General features: G+C 47.2%; 1 long non-coding RNA gene and 1 other non-coding gene across 4 annotated transcripts in view; both read left to right on the forward strand.

The window, feature by feature from the left end:
• Window positions 1–22,715, forward strand: part of LOC144891117 (uncharacterized) — an 81,063-nt gene extending 58,348 nt beyond the window's left edge. Inside the window, exons 4-6 of one of the 3 annotated variants that reach the window (XR_013622710.1) lie at window positions 10,486–10,612; window positions 21,915–21,994; window positions 22,453–22,715. This is a non-coding gene — a long non-coding RNA (uncharacterized LOC144891117). Of the gene's footprint in view, window positions 1–10,485; window positions 10,613–13,612; window positions 14,970–21,914; window positions 21,995–22,452 lie in introns of those variants that run through there. The other 2 variants (XR_013622712.1, XR_013622711.1) reach the window with 2 other exon arrangements.
• Window positions 14,392–14,463, forward strand: TRNAC-GCA (transfer RNA cysteine (anticodon GCA)). Its single transcript has one exon. It is a non-coding gene; the product is annotated as a tRNA-Cys (tRNA).
• Window positions 22,716–24,122: the final 1,407 nt, after the last annotated feature.

A 24,122-nucleotide genomic window follows, 5' to 3' on the forward strand; every position in this document is an offset into this window, starting at 1 on the left:
AGCGGCTACTGCTGGGTTTTCACAATCGCCTTGCACCTATCAAGGACGTGGAGCGATCACCATGCCGGGCTCGTCCAGGACGCCCGGGCAGGCCCGCGCTCAACTTGCCAGGCCTCGGTCGGGACGCCCGGGCATGCCCGGGCATGCCCGGGCAGGCTCGCCCTCAACTTGCCAGGCCGCAGCCAGGACGCTGGGCCACGCCCCCTCTCGCCTTTCCTGGGCAAACGCTCCGGGATAATTTGTATATATATTGCTGCCCGATAAACGGGCTTTTCAGAGTGCCTGAGTGTTTGGTTTGATTAAAGCAACTCGGCTGAATTCCAGCTTTTTGTCGCGTCCATTCTTCCGATCGACGTGGGAGCCCCAGCTCCTTCAGTGCCTTAATTGGAATATTCATATTGAGAGTTCGCAGCCAAGAATGCCAAGTTTGATTCTGCTTGGGAAGTTAATATATGAGTGATCTTAGATAATGAGTGTTATTAATTTGCAAGTTGGAAGAGATTCAGGGCCTTGGAAGTTATGGAGGTAGTGAGAGTTGTGAATCATCTGGGAGCCTTTAGTGCTGTGAGGATGGGAGCTACCAGGGTAAGGACCCCAAAGGAAGTGCCTTAGGTTTAGTTAGGACCTTCATATTGAGAGTTTGTAGCACAGAATGCCAATTTTGTTTCTGCTTGGGAAGTTAATATATGAGCGATCTTAGATAATGATAGCAAGTTGGAAGAGATGTAAGGAACATCATCTGATTAGTCTATAACTGGAATAGTGATCTTAGCAGCTGATAATTTGCCATTTGGTGATCTTACAAATAGAATTGGGTCGTTAAACCATTTGAGGTGTTCAGCTGGTGAGCTCTAGGGCATTGCAAGTTTAGAACCATTGTCTCGATTCCAGAACCTCCTAAAGCGTTAATGCAATATTTATTGAAGGTTTAATGAGCAGGAAAGCTCAAAGATAAACAGACAAGAGGTATGAACAGTAGGAGGTGATGTGCTAATCGTTCAGTGTCCACCTGTTTAACTCAAGTTAAAATGGGTCAGTACACTGCACCCATAACTGTATACGTCACAGTCACAGTCACAGTCACTGCATAGTTTGTAAAGGGAGAATAGACATTTAAAATCGAAACCACATACATTGTTACCACTGCCACTGAAGGTGGATGGAGGCTGTTTTTACCCCCGTCTGTTTGTCTTTTTGTGAACAGGATATCTCAAAAAGTTATGCATGGATTCGGCGAAACTTGGTGGACGGGTTCTGTGTGTGACAAGGAAAAATTGATTCAATTTCGGTGAAGATCCGGCTCTGGATCCGGATACGATAATTTTTTTAATTCTAAAGTGATTCTTCACCATTGAGTGATAGGGCCAAAAACGATATATAGCATGATATATTAAAAAATTGTGGATGGATTATAACAAAACTTGTTGGACGAGTTGGTTAGGCAACAAGAACAAGCCGATTCGATTTTGTTTCAGGTTTGAATCCATATACGGTCTATCAGCGGGATACAACATGTAAACTGTTCAGCCTGCAGAGGTATGCTCTTACTGAGTGCCATTCTAGTTATAATATTGTTATGTTTGTGGGGGTAGTGATATGTAGAGTCAGGTAGATTCGTATAGGTAGGTGCTCCGGATGTCGGGAATGAACCATCCACATGTAATAAGTTCTGTTTAGCTGAATGTCGGAGTAACGTGTATCTTCGTCCCTGCCATGAGGGGGCGGGGCATGTTAACTAGATTAGGGCATAAGGATAAATTATCTCTTGTAAGTCTTACCCTATGTGATCTATCCTTTGGCTCTTTTGGCACTGCACCGTAGACAAGAGTGTGAAAGGCCCATTAATTGCACTAAATAATAACCATAAAACCAACCAGAAGCCGGTTCTGAACACTTCCATTTGGACGCACCAGCTACATCGCCATGGAAGACAGGCAGGCCGAAGACACGCCCTGAGGAGCCGTGATTGGTCAGGGCGGAGCAAGAAGCGACTTGCTGTTGGGCGGGGGTCGACCAACGGGAAGGCCGAGGAGGAAGCCGAGCGCCGATTGGCAAGGACCACCGAGGACGTCAGAGGCGAGCAAGAAGCGGCGCGCTGATTGGTGGAGAAGCGCTGATGACGTCACGACACGACGTTAAAAGAACTCGAAGACGGACATTTTCTCTTTTGCTCGCTGACCCTGGACACTTGTTCTTGCCCTCCGCTCTTACCCTGGACTCTTGTTCTTGCCCTCCGCTCTTACCCTGGACTCTTGTTCTTGCCCTCCGCTCTTACCCTGGACTCTTGTTCTCTGACCCTCCGATCTTGCCCTGTTCCTGCCCTTCTCTGGTTCCCTTGTTCTTCTCCCTCGCGCGTTTGTGCTTGGACCGGTCGTGGTCAGAGACGCCACCGGGAGACGTGCAGAGTCTTGCAGGCGGAAACGATGCACGGCTTGCCGCTACAGTGCGCGAGTGAGACCTGTTTCCCAATAACATGCGCGTTTCGCGCGCAACCCCGGCCGGACCTCCAGAGTCATGAATTCCTGGTGAGACCCCCCCCCCTTTCCCTCCCCCCGCCGAGGTTATCAGAGCTAAGTGCACGATAAACCACACGTTATTATTTTCCAGTTCATTTTCTTCCTGTGTCTGTGTTATAAGTCTGGTGTGGGGATGTTTAAATGCCAGGAACAAACTTTGGTACAAAACGGGTGATTAAGTTTGTGGTCAAGTTTCATCAGAATTGCATGTGTAGTTTCTGAGAAAAAAAGCAAACACCGATTTTTGGGGGAAACTCCCCCATAGACCACCAAAGCGACAGATTTTTTTTAATGCCATGAACAAACTTTGGTACAACACGGGTGATGAAGGTTGTGGTAAAGTTTCATCGAAATATGGTGCGTTTGTTCATCAAAACATCGAAATAATGTTTGTTCTTGGCATTAGAAAAATTGGGGTCTGAGGAGGTATATGGGGTTGGGGGAGAGGGGGGGTTGCCCCCTAAAATAGGTATTTTTTTGTTTGTTTGTTTAAGGTCTTATGATTATGTTAGTATGATTCTACATGTTGCCCTGTCTTCTAGCAACCATTGAATTTGGTTTAAAATACCCTTAGTCAGTACAGTATACTGTTTATTCTACCAGGTGAGTGACAGGGGTATTGCCCCTATGTTTTCAATACAATATTACCACGTCTGAGGCTCATTAACGTGATAAGCCTCAGTGCTGGGACCCTTTGTCCCAGGAAACAGCTTATCGGTTTCTAACCTACCTTGCTCAGTTATTCCTTAATCTTTACCGTTCTTCAAGGTCGCCCAAATGAGCTGAAATTGATGGCACACGCACAGGAAACAGATGAATCGAACACGCTTCTTATCTTTTTAAAAGTGAAAAAAAAATGAACCAGTGCGGATCGACTTGCTTCGCTCGCCTAACCACACTATCGCTGCAGAGCCATGGGCTTCTTTTAACTGCGGATAATGCCCTGACTGAACTTGAGTTGCTGTATTGTCATGATTTAAACCAATCATAATGCAAACATTTCTTTCGTACAAATTTATTTGTAATATTGGTGATATTATTTATTTTAATTTTTTTATAATCTAAAAAGGTCCAAGTGGTCTAAAGCTCTAAATAAATGGTCAAGCGTCCAAACTGGTCTAATGGGTCTAAAGCATCTTATGGGTCTTTGGGGTCTTCGAGGTCTTTAATGGTCTTTGGGGTCTTCAGGGTCGATAAGCATCCTTGTGGTATTTTGGGTCATCGAGGTTTTTAGGGTCTTCAGGGTCTTCAGGGTCTTTTGGGTCCTCTGGGTCTTTTGGGTCTTCATGGTCCTTTGGGGTTTTGGGGCATTTTGGGTATTTTAGATATTTTGGGTCTTTTGGGTCTTGTGGGTCTTGGGGGTCTTTTGGGTCTTTACAGGTCTTGTGTGACTTACAGGGTCTTCAAATGTCTTAGGGATCGCAGCAGTCTAAAGAGTCAAAAGGTATATTCCAACAGTACGTAATTAATACACAGGATGCAACTGACATTCAAACAGTAAGTAATTAATGGATATATAGTCACACAGCTTCACCGCCCCATCACCTCACCACCTCACGGACCGTGTTTTTTGGTTTTACATCTACTAGTACACCCACTCACTAAGGGAGCAGTAGGGAGTCATGTTATTATCCTCATTATTATTGCCAATTTTATTATTACTATTACTTATGTTAGATCAGGTCATTGAAAAGATCAGACCGTGCCTCACCATTCTAAATTCCCAATGATAAAAATTTACTTCCGTAAGAGTGTCAGGGGTAGGGAGAGGAGGTGCGGGGGGCAATATCGCAAGTCAAAAAACCAGTTGGGGAGTGGGAATATTGTTTAGTAATAGCATTAATATTATGCTATTGTCATAAGGTCATAAGTGTTGTTATTACTTTTGTAATTAGAAGCGGCTTTGGAAAAACGCCACGAAAAACTCCTTGGAAGAACCCCACGGAAGTGCCAGGAAGGGTGGTGTTATTTACCCAACCCTTATGGGGTATATAGAGTACCGTAGATCTTCGCTCAGTTCTGTAAGTAAAACTTACCTCACGGATGTCAGGAATCCTCCAAATTTCTTCATTTAGTGTTATAAACAGCATTAGCGACTGTTTAAAATGCTAATCATACGTGTTTGTGGCTTGTAATATTTTTACTTCCAGTAGAGGCCGTTGCACCCACGAAAACGCCATGATAAGCTATTTATAAACGTTGACTCGAGGTTTGTTCAAGGAGGAAAAACCCCTTGGGGAGGTGGGATATTATTGGTATTAATATTGTCTTGTAGCGGCTGCCGCTGGGGTTACACAATCGCCTTGCACCTATCAAGGACGCGGAGCGATCACCAGGCCGGGCTCGTCCAGGACGCCCGGGCAGGCCCGCGCTCGACTTGCCAGGCCTCGGTCGGGACGCCCGGGCAGGCTCGCCCTCGGCTTGCCAGGCCGCAGCCGGCCCGCGGGGCCACGCCCCCTGGCGCCAGGCCTGGGCAAACCCCCTGGCGGAATAGATATATATTGCCGACCGTAAAACGTTTTTCCCAGAGTGCCTGAGTGTTTGATTCTAATAAAGCAGCTCAGATGAATTCAAGCTTTTTGTCGCGTCCATTCTTTCGATCGACGTGGGAGCCACAGCTCCTTCATTGGTGACCTATCGACATGGACACGGCAGTCGCCCTTAAACTGCCTACCTTCTGGGAGGCTCACGCGGCGGTTTGGTTCGCACAAGCGGAGTCCCTGTTCGCCCTGCGAGGCATCACGGCGGACGACACCCGCTTCCACCACGTGGTCGCTGCGCTCGGTTCAGCCACCGCAGCCCGCGCCCTGAGCCTCCTCGAGAGACCGCCAGCCGCGGACAAATACGGCGCGATTAAGAAGCTTCTCCTCGATGCTTTCGCCCTCCCAGCGGCGGAACGCGCACGGCGCCTGCTCGATTTGCCGGAGCTCGGCGACACGCGCCCTTCCGAGCGAATGGACTACATGCTTTCGCTGCTCGGCGAGCACTCTCCGGCATTCCTGTTCCGGGAGCTGTTCCTCCGTCAGCTGCCTAACCCGGTACGCCTCGCCCTGGCAAGCACGACGATCACAGATCCCCGGGCCCTTGCCAGAGAAGCCGACAAGATCTCCGCCGCAGGACAGCGCATCGCAGCGGCGACATGGGACCCGCCGCCGCCTGATGCACCATCCATGGCGCCCGAGCACCCGGCGCGTTCGACGGCCGAACTGCCGACGCAATTGGCGGCCGCTATACCGAGCCGACCACGTTCAGCACGACGTCCGAAGCCTCCACCCGACCAAGCGTGGTGTTCCTATCATGCCAGGTTCGGACAGAAGGCCCGGACATGCCGACCCCCGTGCACCTTCGGCGGGTCGGGAAACGGCCAGGCCGGCGTTCATTACCTGCCATGAACGCCGGCCACAGTCACACGGGCAACTTACTGTTCATCACGGATAAAGCGTCCGGACGGCGCTTCCTGTGCGACACCGGCGCCCAAGTGAGCGTCATGCCCGCCTCTGACCAGGACAGGCAATCCGCGGTTTGCGGCCCCTCCTTGGTTGCGGCCAACGGATCGACTATCCGCACCTTCGGCCCGCGCAACGTCACCCTCTGCTTCGGCGGCCAACGCTTCGCTTGGACGTTTGTAACCGCCAACGTGCCCATGGCTCTGCTCGGCGCCGACTTCCTCTGCGCACACGGACTGCTGGTGGATGTCCAACGGCGTCGTTTAATCAACGCTGAAACCTTCAGCTCCCTGGTATGCACATTGAGCAGCTCCGCGCCGACCGAGCTGGCACGCACCGTCCCGGCGGCGAACGAGTTTGCTCGCCTGCTCGCGGAGTTCCCGGCCCTCACGCGGCCGACGTTTTCGGCCGTCGCAGTACGGCATGGGATCGAGCACCACATACCAACCACGGGCCCGCCGGTCTACGCCAGGGCCCGCCGCCTCGACCCAGCCAAGCTTGCCGTTGCGAAGGCCGAATTCGACGCGTTGGAGCACCTCGGCATCGTGCGGCGCTCCGATAGCGCGTGGGCCTCGCCACTGCACATCGTGCCAAAGCCGGGGGGTGGATGGCGCCCGTGTGGCGACTACCGCCGTCTTAATGACGCTACAACACCCGACAGGTACCCGATCCCGCATATCCAAGACTTCTCCGCCCGTCTGGCGGGACGGGTCATTTTTTCAAAAATTGATCTCATACGGGGATATCACCAGGTACCTGTCAGGGCGGCCGACGTCCCTAAAACGGCAGTCATCACGCCGTTCGGCTTATTCGAGTTCTTGCGGATGCCGTTTGGTCTCAAGAACGCGGCTCAGGCGTTCCAGCGCTTGATGGACGGCGTGCTGCGTGACCTGCCGTTCCTTTTCGTTTACCTGGACGACATCCTCGTCGCCAGCACGTCCCGGGCCGAGCACCTCCTCCACCTCCGAACACTGTTCGGGCGCCTCAGCGAGCACGGCCTCATCGTCAACCCGGCCAAATGCCACTTCGGCACGACGGCCGTTGATTTTTTGGGCCACCACATCACCAAGAACGGGGCTGTGCCGCTGCCAACCAAGGTCGAGGCCATCACCACTTTCCCGCGTCCCCGCACCATAAAGGCCCTGCAGGAATTCCTGGGAATGGTGAATTTTTATCACCGCTTCGTGCCCCGCGCTGCTCAACTCATGCGGCCCCTCTACGAAGCCCTCCGGGGCAAGCCGGCCAAGCACGACATCGCCTGGTCCGCAGCAATGGATGCGGCCTTCCAAAGCTCAAAGCGGGCCCTCGCCGACGCAACACTGCTCGCTCACCCGGTGCTCAACGCTCCCATCGCCCTCACCACGGATGCCTCCGACTACGCGGTGGGCGCCGTACATGAGCAATGGGTGAACGGGGTTTGGCAGCCACTCGCTTTTTTCAGCCGGCAGCTCCGGCCGAACGAGCTCAAATACAGCACGTTTGACCGGGAGCTCCTCGGTCTACACCTGGCCGTCCGCCATTTCCGCCACCTCCTGGAGGGCCGACCTTTCACGGCGTTCGTCGACCACAAGCCGTTGGTTTACGCCATGGCCAAGGTCACGGAGCCATGGTCGGCCCGCCAACAGCGCCACCTCTCCGCCGTGTCGGAGTTTACCACGGACATCCGGCACGTCGCCAGCAAAAACAACGCCGTGGCCGACTGTCTTTCCCGGGCCAGCGCGAACGCGGTCCACCTGGGCGTGGATTTTGCGCTCATGGCGGCGGACCAAACCACCGACACCACGGTGCAAGCCCTCCGGGCGGCGGACACGGGCCTCCGCCTGGCCGACATCCCCTGCGCGGACACTGTCCTGCTCTGCGACGTCTCCCAAGGCCGGCCTCGCCCCATCGTGCCCGTCACCTGGCAACGCCGCATCTTCGCCTCCCTCCACGGCCTTTCCCACCCGGGCCGGAAAGCTTCCCAGAAGCTGGTGTCGGCGCGTTTCGTCTGGCACGGCCTTCGTCGGGACGTCCGCGATTGGACCAGCGCCTGCACCGCCTGCCAACGGGCCAAGGTCCACCGACACACCCAGGCCCCGCTGGCACCTTTCACCGTGCCCGAACGACGTTTCGACCACGTCAACGTGGATCTGGTGGGCCCCCTTCCCCCATCACGAGGGTTCACACACCTGCTCACCATGGTGGACAGGACCACCAGGTGGCCGGAGGCCGTTCCCCTCGTCTCCACCACCACCGCCGACGTGGCGCAGGCCTTCATCGCCACCTGGGTCGCCCGCTTCGGCGCACCGGCGGACATCTCGTCAGACCGCGGACCACAGTTCACCTCCGAGCTGTGGGGCGCGGTCGCCCGCAACCTGGGGGTCAAGCTCCACCGTACTACGGCCTACCACCCCCAAGCAAACGGGTTGTGCGAGCGATTCCACCGCTCCATGAAGGCCGCGCTCATGGCCGGCCTTCAAGACGGCGGTTGGGCCGACCGGCTGCCGTGGGTCCATTTGGGCCTTCGCACGGCCCCCAAGGAGGACCTCCAGGCATCCACCGCCGAGCTGGTCTATGGCCAGGTGCTACGCGTCCCGGGCGAATTCGTGCCCGACGCTACCAGCCCCTGGTCCGCAGCTCGCCAGCGCTCGGACCTCCAGGAGGCCGCCCGACGGTTTGCCCCCGTGCCGACATCCCACCACGGTGACCCCCAGTCCTACGTCCCCCCAGCACTCCGCACCGCGGAGTATGTTTTTGTGCGTCACGACGCACATCGGCGGCCACTCCAGCCGCCGTACGACGGGCCCTTCCGGGTGCTGCGACGGGACGACAAGTCGTTCGTCATCGACATCGGCGGCAGGTCGGACCGGATTGCAGTGGACCGCCTCAAGCCGGCGCACGTGGACGTCGACCACCCACCACGGGTGGCCCTCCCGCCGCGGCGAGGCCGCCCCCCGTCCACGGTGCCCCCCACTCGACCGCCCACCACCTCACCGGACCCCCTCCCACGACCCACCAGGGGTCGCTTCGGCCGGGTCATCAGGACCCCCCTCAAGTTGACCCTGTCGGTGCAAGTCGATTCTGGGGGGACGTGTGTAGCGGCTGCCGCTGGGGTTACACAATCGCCTTGCACCTATCAAGGACGCGGAGCGATCACCAGGCCGGGCTCGTCCAGGACGCCCGGGCAGGCCCGCGCTCGACTTGCCAGGCCTCGGTCGGGACGCCCGGGCAGGCTCGCCCTCGGCTTGCCAGGCCGCAGCCGGCCCGCGGGGCCACGCCCCCTGGCGCCAGGCCTGGGCAAACCCCCTGGCGGAATAGATATATATTGCCGACCGTAAAACGTTTTTCCCAGAGTGCCTGAGTGTTTGATTCTAATAAAGCAGCTCAGATGAATTCAAGCTTTTTGTCGCGTCCATTCTTTCGATCGACGTGGGAGCCACAGCTCCTTCAGTCTTGTAATAATATTAATATTATGCTATTATCGTTAGTTTTGTTATTAGAAGCGGCCTTGGAAAAACGCCACGATAAAGCTAACTTAACATCGATATACACCTCAACACGCAACCCTATTGATGGCAATGGCGGGAAAACCCGCTCGGTGGAGAAAACCCCCTTTGGGAGGGCTGAAAATGAATGCAAAGCTTAATTATGTGACCCTTGGTCATCCTGTCAGGTTTCGTTGAGATTGGATATATTAACGATGGAATGTATCGCGGTCAAAAAATCATCAGACAGACAGATGGATGCCAGATGCCTCCCCCCAAACTCCGCCGCTGGCCAAAACTATGTATTTCAAAAAAAATTTGTGTTTTGTTTATATACTGTGTTTTGTTTATTTAGTACCATGTGGTAAAGGCTTGTCTTATTGTCTAGAGATACACACACTCACCTCTAAGTTGTCTTCTCTGGGCCCGTGGTTGGACGATAAGCTAGGTATCCGGTCTGCTGGCATTATTTGTTTAGTTTGTTTCTTTCTTGGAATTGACGAAATAAGATAAATCTCTGGGGCCGGGTAAGCATCCGAGAGTATTGAAGGAGATGTCAGAGCAGATCGGGATGATGTTAATATACAGTATATAACATCATGCTTACCTGCTCTGCCAACATGAGTCTGTATCATTGTTATATTACCGTGGCCTACCTTTACTCTTAAAACCTGATAGCCATTCATCACAAGAACAGCCACATTACTCATCCACCCAGACTTCAACTAGTTGTAGGCATCCAAACTTTTCCATGGTGTCATGTCTTCCAGGGTATAAATACTTTTTGTAAACATAAGATGATTCATGAAATCTGGATATAAAATGATTGGAAAGTTCATCTTGCTTCTGGACCTTGCTTTATTTAGTAATTCATCCGGGTCTGTGTTGCCTATAACCAGTATTATAATATCAATCCCTATAGACAGTGTCCAATGTATCGACACATCCAAGGTTTGATCCCCATTATTTGGCCATGAAAGCACACAAATAACAATAACTCAACCGATCTGAACATGGCTGTTTATTGTTATTTGTTTTCTTAACTGTTGCTTATCTCAGCTCTGCCTTTGATGGATTGACGTGCCGCAGCGCCGCTCCAATGCGTTCCTACTGGACTACTCTTCTGTGTGGAAGGCGATGATGCGGCCTGCTCTTGAAGCCAGCAACGAAGTGAACCAGCGACGAGGTAAGCCAGCGATGAAGTAGCCAATTATGCCTTTGTGTGGCACCTCAGGACTTGCACCCTGAACCAGTTCTCTCCTCCTGCATGCCAGAAGCTCTGGTGTCTGCATTCTCTGACGTGTCGTTTCTCTCCGCTCCCCTTCATCCTTCTCTTTCCCCGGGAGTTCTGGATTCTCCGTTCTTTCCTCTATTGATCCTTCCTGCTTCTACTTCACATTTCTTTCTCTCCTCCTGTAGGCGGAGCTCAGGGGTGTCCTTTCTTTCCGCTGCAGGCACTTCTTCCTCTCCCCTCTATCCTCCTGGGCGAAGTCCTCATCTGGCTCGTCCGGCCCATGGGGCGGCCCCAATAAAAATAAATGCATTGCCAGCTTTCGGTCCCTACAGCACATTTCTCCACGGTGGCTGGCACACACTGGCGACACACAGATCGTGACGACCTTTTTGACATGTGTGAAATATGTGCCTCTGTGATGGGAAGTACTCACCTGGCCCTGCCTTCAAACAAGAGGTGTTTACGCATACCATTTTTTACCCTGACTATCCTGTCTATAAATTACATACGTTGCCCCCTCGGCATCATGTGCAGCAAAATGACATACTCTGGCCAGTCTGGTCCCTGTTATATGGCAGTCTAACCTACTCGAAACACACAGATCATGTTACACTTACCACTGTCTAGCTATGGATACCCACCTTCCAAGTAACATAATACAGGTACTGTTTTGTTAAAAGGTGAGGCTGAAGGTAAATGGATCCTGAATTATTTTGGAATTAACTATGTGATGGACATGGACCATGACATGTTAACCAATGTTAACTGTAACACTTAGACGAATTCGAATTAATAAATAAACAAACTTAAGTGACAGACACACTTAAGTGACGTGTTTCCTTTAAGCAACTTTTCCTTTTTTTTATTCATGTCTTGTGCTCATCCAATGAAAATTTGATGGAAACAAAATGGCGCCCATGACTAACGTGACCAGAAATTTCTGGGATGGGCACCATGTCGGTAATCTTAGGGACTCTCCCTCTCCCTACCCTGTGTGCATGTAATAAACATATTCCTTATAAAGGGGTCACATGATCACTTATATTTACATCAGGAGGACGTACTGCACAATTTGCATGAACAATAGTACACATACGGTATATGGAAAAGTAAATTTAGAATGCTATTTTCAATAACTGGCGTGATCCGCTGTGAACCTCAATGAAAGCATCAGCAGACTGTTCTAGGCCCTTTTCCTTAGTAAATTAGGCATTCTCTCATACCTTACAATCCATGTGACCTTGCAATTCATGACAGAGCCTTTACGGGAGAGTTTCTCACTCTGAGCATGCGTAAATGGCGTTCAACATGCTGTGGTTTAGTATGGTTGTATTATTTATTGAAATGAGATTTAAAAAGTTGTTATGGTATAATAACCAAGAGGGAATGTCACTTCCTTCCATTGGAATCATTGTAATTGCTTCAGCCGTTATTGTGCTCGACTGGATGTCATTTATCAACAATTATGTGGATGAACAATTCGGCGATCTTACGCTCTCAATTTGGTTCTTTAGAGATGTATTTTGTCGTCCTTTTCATTCTTATTAGTTATGAAAATGTTCAATAATAAAAGGTATGGCTTTTAAAGGCTAAAAGTTCACACTACAGTAGCTTTTCAGTATATCATTTTGTACACATTTGATGAGGTGGCCATTTTGTATGCCTCAGCCGACAAAGTCTCCCGAGGCATTATGTTTTCGGGTTGTCTGTCCGTCCGTCCGTACGGGCTAAACCTCGTTTTTCTCAGCAACCATATGTCCGATTGAGACTAAACTTCCAGGGTAGGAGTGACACCCATGCAGAATGTTTTTATGATAATTGTGATGGCATAGGTCACGTGGTATGGCAGCCATCTTGGATTAAATGCAAATAATAATAAAAAAATTTCTCGGAAACCGCTGAATGGAAAAATTTGAAACTTCGTACATTGTCAAGTACTCCCAATGGGGAACAAAAGCATGATAATGATGACATCATAGGTGAGGTGGTATACCAGCCAAAAATGTTTTAATCGAATTCCTTATCGTAAAAATCTGAAATTGCATGCCCATGATCTATGACCCATTTGTATTGAAATATTAAATTTATGACATCATAGGTCACAGGGTTTAGCAGCCATATTGGATTGAAGGAACATATTAAATAATTATATCTCTGAAACCGCTCACCCTATTGATGCGAAATTTTGCAAATATCATCTAACAGCACTGTTGCATATAGTTTGAAAATGATGATGTCGTAGGTCACGTGGTTTGGCAGCCATCTTAGATAGAAAAACGAACCTTATCCGATCAACAAGAAACTTCACATACGTGATCCCCTAATCATACATACGCAGAGTGTACATTTTTTAAGGTCATATGTCATGTGGTATGGCAGCCATATTAGCTTGAAAGCCGATATTTAAAAAAATCCCTTCTCTGAAACTGCTTTACCGATCGATGTGAAACCTGTCATGTCGGGTAAAATTGTGACACTTGAGAACAGCTGAAGGGATTTAAATCAAACTTATTTATTTTTTAGGACAGTGAATGATAGCATCTACCTGTTGTGGGACTATGTGGAGGCATATTGGCGACACAGTCGCATTGTTCTAGTTTCCAATGGCATCCCTACATATGGAGTATTTCTATATTCCATCATGATACCGCACTTTATGATAAGATGATGGATAATTTGTATTACCAGATACCACTGGGTGACGCTACGCAATACACATTTATATAGAGAGAGTTGGGGTCTTCCCCTGCGGCCCTCCACCCACCCACACCCCTCAACGCCCTCCGCCAGATATGCTGTCCTGACAGAAACCATTCTTGGGGTTCCCTTAGGAAACATACAAATTTGGTTGGATTTGGCTTGGTAGTTTTTTGAAGCACATATAAACAAATAAACAACACAAATTGGGCTTTATATATTGATGATGATGGCCACTCCTTTTCCCATCTTCAGATGCATATGGCTGCCGAAGCAGTTTCTTGACTATTGGGCACAATCCTGGATGGGTCGCCACTCCAACGCAGGACACTCGAATGGCTCATTCATCCCAGCAAGCGGGTATTCATTTTACCAACCTTGGAAGGATGACAGGCTGAGTCAACACACCTGGTGTTAATTCAACGGCATGATAGGGGCTTGACCTCGGGGCCTTGTAATCTCAAGCCAACCACCTTAACCGTTAAGCCAACACCAGGCTTACCTGAGTTACTGATTAGTCATTACTCATCTCAAGGATATACTGTATTAGGATTAATGGTCATACAAGTAAACATATAGACACAGCAACGTCCCATTTGCCCCATCATGCCTGTTCTCAATTGACTTAATCTCACTATGTACTATCTTCTATGTATTAACCCGATTCTTATCATTCACGGAACCTAACCGAATGCACATCCTGAAATTTTGTTTAACATATCACATTTAATCTCAAGGTGAGAAACTCAGCCAGGAGACTGGCACACAATGGCCTACTCTTTTTGAGAGATGCTTTGACTTCCCCAGCCTGAATGCGGAATGGGAAAGCATCTTTAGAACTGAACCCCATTCTAAGGACAGCATACTCTGAGATGCAGCACCACATTTACACCATAAAAATGTTTATCAGAATGCGTTTCATATTATTACTCGGAAAACTGTATATTGATTTGCTGAAGCTGGGAATACACAACAGGCGGGTGCAGGCCTTGGCATCATGTATACTTAGTAAGGTAATTGCTTTAACAGCATATGGGGGTATAGCTCAGTGGTAGAGCATTTGACTGCAGATCAAGAGGTCCCTGGTTCAAATCCGGGTGCCCCCTCAATTTTTTTTCCTCTTCATTCACCGAAGATAGTTTTATAATTCATAATTTACTCTGTTGGTATCACATCCATTTTAAGTCACAGGCATCATGACGTCATTTTTTATCAGTATGTAACTTTCTTTGTCTCTATATATACACGAGTTAATATGTTATCCTTGTGTACACCTTTGGAAATACAGCTTCAAATGCCAATTGAGAGTCACGGGAGGAGCCCATTTTACGCGACAATACTGAGTCATGTCCATATCCCAAAGTTTAATTACTTTGTGTCGTTTGCACTAATTATAGAGCAAACCTCAAACAGAAAACTTAGTCCAGGTACTGGCACACAATGTTCTCATTTAAAGGGACACTATCATATCATTCAATGTCCCCCGAATGCAGATTGAATATCTGGCTAATTTCCATTCCATCCGAAAGACAACCTACTTTGGGGGGCCGCAACCCCTACCAGGACCAGGAGGAGACAGCTCACATGCAAGACCTCTACCACCTGAGCCAACCTGCCCCACCTTCAAATGGATCTCTGTTGTCAATTCATTTTGAGTTTGTTGTTCATCTATCTATAATTCCAGCAATCTCTGTGTGTCTGTGTGTCTGTGTGTCTGTGTGTCTGTGACCGCTGTTTCTCGACAACCACGGGTCCGATATACTTGAAACTTGCCAGGTATATTGCTGGGGACCCGAGGATGTGCCTTTTCAAGGTTTTAAATTAATCGGACAAGTACTTACCGAGCTATGTCCAAAAAACGCTTCAACCAATCAGAGAGCAGCGAGCTATCACGTGTGCCGAACGTGGCGATCAGACTCTGCCTCGGACGGCACATTTGACAGCGTATTCATTTATTTCACGTTGGAAAACTATGTTGCCGTTAAACTATGTTTTAAAACGAATTCAAACTGCGATTAAATTAAAACGATTCATCGTAACTGCGATTTGCGAACTTCCGGACAGTGACGACTTCACTTCCGGCAGCCAATCACAGAACGCTTTGTTGCGTAGGCGTGGCCGATGTGAGACGAGCGGAGCTGAGCGCGTTACGAGCTGACCGCCATTACGGTACGTAATTCGATTTCTTATGCGCATTATTTCTCCCAATTCAGTCAGAGCGAAGGGCGGAAGCGAAGAGCGTTGTTTTTTTTGTTTACGGGCGTACGGGCGGGGTAGAGCGTACGGGTAGCGTTTTTTTTTTTTTTTTGGCAAGGAACGGGCACCCACGTACGGGCAATGCCCTAGTCTATCTATAATTCCATTAATCTCTGTGTGTATGTGTGTGTGTATGTATGCGACAACGATTTCTCGACAACTACCGGTCCGATATACTTGAAACTTGCCAGGTATATTGCTGGGGACCCGAGGATGTGCCTTTTCAAGGTTTGAAATTAATCGGACAAGTACTTACCGAGCTATGGCGATTTAGCCGTTCGCCGTTCGCTTTGGCGTTGCGAATGGACCAAACCATTGCATGTAAATAGAGGGGGGGGGGGGGGGTTCTGTGGTCGTTGCGAATGGACCAAACCATTCATGTAAATAGAGGGGGGGGATTGTCACTGTACTCGCAAGCCGTTCGCCGTTCGCTTTGGCGTTGCGAATGGACCAAATCATTTCATGTAAATAGAGGGGGGGGATATAATTTTAGATATATATATAGTACGGGCATGCCCTAGTAAATAAAAATAAAATAACTTCTTACAATACAGGCTTTTTGATGTCATACTTAATTTACATATCCCATTTAATCTCATGGAAAATGGAAAGTTGGACGCATCAAGCAAGTGAATAAATGAAGAAGAAGAGGAGAGAGAAAGAGGATGAGAGAAACACAGTAACCTAGGTTAATATGGGTAGAAGGTATTGACGCATCAGAGGGTCCGCTAATGCAGACCATCTGAGCCGGAGATCTTCTAACTCCGTGAATGGCCCCACCCAACCCTAAGACGTCAATCTTCTTCCCACTCCGAGCCGTCAAACCCCCTCCCCACTCCCCTCATCACAACTAACACCGCTCCCCCCATAAAGTCCTCAACCCTCCACCCTCCCCCCCAAAGTATCAACCACCCCCTCCCAACTCTGTCCAAAATTTGCTCCCCCCCCCCCCTCCCCCAGTCCTCACCCTCCCACTCCCAACCTCCCCACTGCTAAAGTATTACCTCCGCCCCACTGCAAGCCTTCAAACCCATGCCCCACCCCCACTGCAACACCTCCCCCCTCATCCCTCACTGAAAGTCCTAAACCTCCCCACCCCAAATCCCCCACCTCCTGATGCTGACTCTGTCCCATGTTCGCACTCACCCACCCCCCCCCCCGCCCCCCAATCCCAATCCCAATCCCAACAACATCCTCCCTCCTCATCCTCCTCCCGCTCATGAAAGCAAGCGGGTGTTCCCACATCTATATAATAATAGCGTAAGGACTCGACTTTGTTATCCCTTTTACGCCGCACCCAGTGACCCGATGCCCACGGCACTAATGGATTTACGATCTACGAACCGCGCTCTTTGTTTATCACGTACAGGCATACTCGAAAAATCTGAATTAGCCGACGTTGGCGCCCAAAAGCATCCGATTAACTGCCGATACGACGCCATCTTACGACGCCATCGTATTGGCGTCTGCTGGGCGAAGGTGAAGCAAGCCGTCCGCTGATTGGACAGTCGAAGGCGACAGCAAGCCGTCCACTGAGTGGACAATCCCAGAGTGGTGCTACGCCGATTCCTATTACGAATCCATTCATTTTTCAAAAGTATATCGTAGCGTTGTCATTTAAGTAGATTGCAATAAATACGTTGTTCATATACGCACTCTTCATTCTCATCTTTCTTCCTAACTCTTACTCGGACAAGCAAATCCCCTATGCCATCCATAATGGTACACTCTATCCATACACCACATCCTCCCTTTCGGTCCATACATCTCCAAGATATGGTTGCAGACGCATGCACTGACGGACGGACGGACAAGACCCAATCCATAAGGCCCAGTTTCGGACTAAGTCCAACGGGGATAATTCACATACGTGATGTATGACAGGTCACGACCCCTAATATGCATAACATGTCCGTCCGTCCGTCAGTGCATGCGTCTGCAACCATATCTTGGAGATGTATGGACCGATTTTGTCCCTACTTGGCAAAAAGACAGTACATGAAGGTATACATATGTACATCATTTTGTTTCGCGATGCGACCATAGATAGCCAGCTGGCGACCATTTTAGTTACAAAAACCCCGATGTTGAACATGTCCTCAACCATATCTCAGAAATTCATTTACGAATGTTGTTCAAACTTGGCACAAAATTTGAATCATGGCTGACATATGCACGTAAGTTTATTTTCCAGATGAAATCCAAGATGGCCGACTGGTGGCCATGTAGTTACTTAAACCTGTCTCCAACAATTTCTCGACATGCATGGTCCATTTGTTCAAACTTAGAACAAGCACAGTACATGAAGGCGTGCACCACACTTTCTTTTGCGATCTGATCAAAGATGGCTGACTGGTAGACTGGCAGCCATTTTAGTTATGAATATCCATATATTGAACACATCCTCAATCATTTCTCAGACATGCATTTACCGATCTTCTTCAAACTTGGCACACAGATAGGGAATGGTGGCTTATACATTCATGTCATTTATGTACGAAATCATATCCAAGATGGCTGACTGGCAGCAATTTTGTAACTTAAACGTGTCCCCATCCATTTCTCGGACATGCATGGACCGATTTTGTTCCAACTTGAAACAAGAACAATCAATACATGAGTGTACATATGCAGAAGATTTCATTTTGCAATCCGACTAAAGATGGCTGACTGGGACTGGTGGCATTTAACTCTGTATAGCAAAATTACTAACTTACTGGGGCTATGATATCTTATGTCTTTTTCTCCTTTTTGTATACAAGGTCGAGGCTCGTGTAAAAGCTAAGCTCCTTGTTAGTGTGTAAGAGCTAAGCTCATATATATATATATATATATATATATATATATATATATATATATATATATATATATATATATATATATATATATAATATATATATATATATATATATATATATATATATATATATATATATATATATATATATATACATATATATATATATATATATATATATATATACATATATATATATATATATATGTATAACATGTACACATACATATATGTATATATATATATATGTATAACATGTACATATATATATATATATATGCATAACATGTACACATACATATATGTATATATATATATATATATGTATAACATGTACACATACACATATGTATATATATATATATATATATGTGTGTGTGTGTGTGTGTGTACTAATGTAAATGTTTGAGTGATACAATATTATGTAGAGATATTTGAAGATATATATATACAAAGAGAAATGAAGGCATAAAGCAAGAGTGAAAGATCAACAGCTCAACCAACTGAACCATCTTGCAGGCCAGGGCCTCGCCCATCAACGCGGCTGAAACCAGAAATCGATGCCCCTTAATATTTCATTAGCCTTCCTTCCACGACCCCTAATCAATGGAGGTCAAGAGTAACTGCTGATCTGGGCAGTGTGGGTGACAACGGCAGTCGGCGGTGGGGGCTCGATTGACTTGGACTGGCCATGTGCCCGAGACCCCGAGGCCTGGCTTTAAGTGGGATACGATAGAGGCCTTCGATTGAATGGACGTTGGTGGACTAATTGGCATGGTCGTGGTTGCGCAGGGCAAGAACGCAACCGTTTATAACCCCATGGGCTTTTGGGCTTGGTTTTTAGTGCTTAGTGTGGAGGAAGTCACTGTCAACATATATGTCTAAGTCCATCACCATGTATGTCTATCTCCATCATGTCCACTCCTTCACCCTGTATGTCTGTCTCAATTATGCACGTCCAACTACATTCATATGTATGTGTATAACTCCACTATGTACAACCAGCATCACCCAAGTATGTCCAACTGTACTAGCATGCACGTCCAACTACATCCACTATGTACAAACAACTCCAACAACATGAAAGTTGAACTCCATCTATGTCCACCTGCATCACTAATTATGCCAAAATACACGAAATAAAAATTCCATTTGCGAAATGTTTTTCATCTTGTTACCGAAGCTCTTAAAGATTATTAAGAAATGCATTGTTGTTTGTTACGTCATTGTACCATTGTTCTGTTGACAAATATTCGTTGTTAGGAATTTATGTTACGAGTCGTCAAAGCATGAATTCCAGATTAATGAGTAAAAGATTCTGTATATAATGTCGACATGGGGCCGACACACGACACAGCAATTCAACTTAAAATAAAAACAAATTAAAATCTCATCACATGGGTGGGGGACGGGGGAGGAAGGGGGATGGGGTGTCACACAGCACAGGAAAGTCTAAATGACCATTTCGGATATGGAGTGTTTTTTTTTTGTTTTTTTTGTATACAAGATCGAGCGAGGCTCGTGTAAGAGCTTTTTTTTTTCTTTTTTTTTGTATACAAGATCGAGGCTCGTGAAAGAGCGAACATTTATCACACAGAAAGACAAACCGACAAACCGACACATAACCGACAAACCGACACATAAAACAAATAACATCGGGAGCGGTAGACAAGATGGGGAGAGAGGGGGAAGGACACAAACACAACATTTGAGAGCAGGAACCGAGAGACATGGAGACATCGAGAGATCTGTGGGAGGGAGAGGGCTTTGGGGGGGAGGCTAACATTAATGACAAAAAAAAACAATAAGAAAAAAACAAAAACAATAAAAAACAAAACGGCGGTCCAATAAGAACCTTTCGCCATTCCAAAAAGTGAATAAAGTCCAACGATTGACCCTTCCCTGGAGTAGTTTTCATTTCTACCATTCAGCCAGTTATAAAATAACTAAAACACATTATAACATTACAAACCTTCTTACACCAACGATTCAATGCTTGTAACAATACATTTGATTAATTATTAACGTTTTTCACTGACGAAGGAATTTCAAAAATATGACGTCATTGTCGGTAGTAAATGCTATTTTAGTGAATCTTCCGGCATTTTCCATGGATGGAGCCGCGTTTTACCTTCGCAGGTCCCACGATTAGCGGTGAAAAGGCACGTGATGTTTTACAGCCAATCGTAAACCCACAAAGGCCAGACCCGGCCCCCTCCACAGAAAATTCTGGGAAATTCACTGAAACAGCATTTTCTGCATAATTGAGCTATTCTTATTTTTATTTTGTTACCTCCGCCACCAAAGGTGGATAGAGGTTATGTTTTCACCCCTGTCTGTCTGTTTGTCAGTTTGTCTGTCTGTGCGTTTGTGAACAAAATATCTCAAAAAGTTGTGGACGGATTCGGACGAAATTTGGCAGAGATGTAGCGTATGTGACAAGGAGGAAATGGTTCGATTTTGGTGAAGATCCGGATTCGGATCCGGCTACTAGAATTTTTCAGTGATTCTTCACCATTGGGAGATCGGGACAAAAACGATACATAGCAGGATATCTCAAAACCTTGTGGACGGATTTGGATGAAACTTTGTGGACCGGTTGTGTGTGTGACAAGGAAGAATCGATTCAATTGTGGTGAAGATCTGAATGTGGATTCGGATATGAGAATTATTTAATTTTTATGTGGTTCTTCGCCATTGGGAGATAGGGCCAAAAACTATACATACCAGGATATCTCAAAATGTTGTAGACCGGTTTGGATGAAACCGGTTGAGTGTGTGACAATCAAGAATCGATTCGATTTTGGTGAAGATCTGAATATGGATTCGTAAATGAGAATTATTTAATTTTTAAGTGATTCTCCACCATTGGGAGAAATGGCCAAAAACGATACATAGCAGGATATCTCAAAAAGTTGTGGACGGATTTGGACGAAACTTGTTGAATAGGTTGTGTGTGTGACAAGGAAGAATCGATTCAATTTTGGTGAAGATCCAGATCCGGATCCAGCTATTAGAATTTTTAAATTGATTCTTCACCATTGATTGATATGGCCAACCAGGCGGAGGTATGCTCTCTACTGAGTGCCGTGGTAGTTTTTATGTATATATTTATTTTTAATTTCATTTTATTATTTTATTTGCTAGTTAATTGAAAGAATATAGATTAAATCTAGTAATTCTGGATTTTTGAAGTTCGAATTTAGTTTCCCTTTTAGGAACCGGGCCTTTTAGAAGTGTCGGAAGGGTTTCATTTGTGGGACTGAGGCAACATCCTGTTTTACGGTGCGCTCGTCGGACAGTAAACGTACGCCTGAAAAGTGTCACAGAATCTGGCTCCTCACGCACATCTCTAATACTAATAGGTTATTCATAACTCATTTAATGCTAACCGCATCTCAATGTCCACAACTTAAGGGATTAGGAATTGTTCTTTAAAGGTGGGTTGTCTTTCAGCCTTGGAACATCCTTTCATAAGTATCTCTCATACACTACCTCCCTCAGGAGATCCAGCACGACAATGGGAAGGAAGCATGGAGGTCTCAGTGAAGATTTGTCTCCACGAATCGGAATGTCCTTCTCCGGTATACCAAACACTTCCCATTTACAATAACTGTTCCAGGTCCAACTCCACCTTTTATAAATGGAGGACATTCATTATTTTTTGTACACAAAGTCAAGGCTCATGGAAGAGCAGGAGCATAGATTGGATGAGGAATAATAGATGCAGGGAAGAATGAGGGGGTAGGAGAGGATGCATAGGTTTGACAACATGGATGCAGAAGCAAACTCTCAGGAAGGAAACACTGGGAATTTGGAAGGAGGTGGGCTAAAAAGATCATGGTTTTAGATGGGGGATGATCTGAGATGGTGGTGAACAGCTGTCTTGAAGACCTGGAGGGAGGAATGAAAATGAAGAGAATGTGGAAGTTGATTCCATAGGTGTGAAAAAGAGGAACGAATGAATGGATGTGAGCAGTGATCCTGGATTTTGTGAGCTTCATCAGATGAGGGTTGATGATGAACCATGTGCGCCTTGCAGAAACCTTGGAGAAGTGGGGGAGTGGATGAAGCACGAAGAGAGCAGAGGGAGCAAGACCAGAAATGAGGCGGAAGAAGATGTAGAGACCACCGACCGGCCTGTGATGGCGATGTGAGAGGCCCATAGACTCGGCTTCATCGCGGGACATTCCAATACTCTTAGAGACCTTGCTTTCCACGGAGTCGATTCATATTAATGTGTCCTCTGATTTTGGATGTTTAATCCGTTCCACCATTAGGGGTTTTTCAGCTATCTCATGTTAATAAAACCTAAAGATGTATTGTGTGGTTCTACTCTCCATTCAATTTCAAATTACGCTATCACTTTAAACATCCTTCCCTTCCTCCTCGAGCCTGACTAATTCCTCCCTCTTTATTGATCTCTGGAAGTTATTTTCCTATACTTGATGTAAGGCTCAAGAGAGTGCTTGTACGCACGAGCCGGACAAGCGCATTGACAGACACCGCCATGCTTTAGCACGGATTCTAAGGACATTAGCAGACAACTTTACCGACTTCTTTCCTGGAAGTCCTAGCGGTGTCCATGTGTTTCATACTTCTACCACTCCCCCACCCCCTTCACACGCCTCCTCCCCCCAAGCCCCCTCCCTCCCACAGATCTCCCGATGTCCCTGCTCTCAAATGTTTTACGTGTGTGCTTCAATCTCTCTTCCCATCTTGTCTCCCGCTCCCTTTATTATGTCTTATGTGTCCGTTTGTTTTTTTGTCATTATTGTTAGCTTCTTGTATACAAAAAAACAGCAAAAAAACTGTTACCAACACTGTGAGTTGTGTGGGTCTTGAACCAGGAGGTACCGGCATCATGAGGCCAAATAGACCAACAATCACTTTAGAGAGACAATTGCCTTTGATTTCACATTTGTTCACATATTCACTGAAATTATAGGCAGTTTAACGGGTTTGCTCTTTGCATTTTTCTCACGTGTGTGAACATGAAAAGAACATCTCTCCATTCTAACCTTTGACCCCAGTTCACCTCCTGAAATTCTGTTTCCCATCTCGACCACGTCTCCCTCGGCTCGTCTTGCGCGACACAAAGGACGAAGTGCGACGCGTCGCAGGAAAAGTACTGCAGGGGTGGGTACAGGGAGAACAGGGGGAGATAAAATGAAAAAGATGAAAGATGTGATTTCATAACAGAGGATAAAACAAGCAAGAAAAAGAATAACCGGATTACTTTGACCTCAGCGACCCAGCCCTGGTAGCCGATCGATGGCCCGGTACAAAAAGGCCGCTCGCTTCTCTCCTGTTTCTGAGCCTGAACAATTCCATTTGTTGTCAGAGACATTGAGAGACAACATATGTATGAGGGGCTGAGTGAACGACCCCATTTCATCAATGTGAGCCGCCAAGTAGTTGAGATGAGAATGCCGGACATCAGTTGCCTCTCTTCTATTGAAAGCTCACTTTGTGCCTGCATTCTCAATAGACATCTTAACATACTTAAAAATACAACTTAAAAAGGGAAACCCTTTAGAGCACAATTTTGTATTACTACATGTAGGATTACATTTAATGTGACAGCAACTGGAATATCCCAGGTCCAAGGTCGAAGGCCACTGCTCAAGAATGTGGTCCCTCACTAAAAGAGAACATTTTTGGATGAAAGAATTTGTTTGCGCATGGCCGTGTATTTGTCTGTGACGTTTT

Source organism: Myxine glutinosa, chromosome 3 (genome assembly GCF_964187855.1).
Source record: "Myxine glutinosa chromosome 3, kmMyxGlut1.1, whole genome shotgun sequence".
Lineage (NCBI taxonomy): Eukaryota > Metazoa > Chordata > Myxini > Myxiniformes > Myxinidae > Myxine > Myxine glutinosa.